Raw genomic sequence first — 842 nt, 5'->3', positions numbered from 1 at the left:
GGTGGCAGGGCGTGGGGTGCACTCCTCCCTCCTGCCAGACAGAGAGGGGCCTGAGGGGAGGCAAGGTGGCTGCCGAGGAGAATGGCACGGACAGATTGGCGAGCAGGAGAAAGTGGAGAGAGCCAGCTCTGACGCATCAGGGTGATCCCTGGCGCGACAATCGGGCGGACGGACGATAGGCCGGACACGTGTATGGATAGAAGGTGGGTGGATGGAGAGAGGATGGATGAATGAATGAATGGCTGCGTGGGCGGTGCGCTGCCGGGCGAGGGGCGGGCTGCCGAGCGCTCAATCACGGCCCCGGGGCGCGGCGCCCGCCTGCTACGCTCACCCCCGCCCCCCACCTTGGCCCCGCCCGGGGCGCGTAGTTCCGCGTCCCTAGGGCTCTGGGGCCGCTGCGGCGGCGGCCCCGGGACTGGAGCGAGGAGGGGCCGCCCCTCGGCCGCGGGGGAACCGGAGGTACGGTCCCGCCTCGAGGCCCCGGCCCCGCTCTTCTTTGTCTGGGCCTGGTCCTCCGCCGTCTCCGGACCGCGACCCGCCTTTGCGGGCAGCCCTCGCCGCGCGCTTCTGGGCTGCTCCCGGATCTCCGAGCCTTGGGTCCCCGCTAACCCCCAGCCCGTAGGCGTCTTCCCGGGCCGGTAGGGTCCTCCAAACCCGGTGCCTCTAGGACCGCGGGGCTGGCCAGGGCCAGGATCTCCAAGCTGCGTCTCTGGTGCGGACGGGGGTGTGGGGTGGGGGCGGGATGCGGGACCCCGGGTCTCCGCCTTCTCTTTTCCGCCACCACTCGTCTCGCTTCGCCCCGACCCCAGCGCGGCCTGTTCGTGCCTCAGGCGCCTCTTCTG

Source organism: Neophocaena asiaeorientalis, unplaced genomic scaffold (assembly GCF_003031525.2).
Source record: "Neophocaena asiaeorientalis asiaeorientalis breed wild unplaced genomic scaffold, Neophocaena_asiaeorientalis_V1.1 scaffold540, whole genome shotgun sequence".
Lineage (NCBI taxonomy): Eukaryota > Metazoa > Chordata > Mammalia > Artiodactyla > Phocoenidae > Neophocaena > Neophocaena asiaeorientalis.
Note: the sequence above shows the minus strand (reverse complement) of the source record.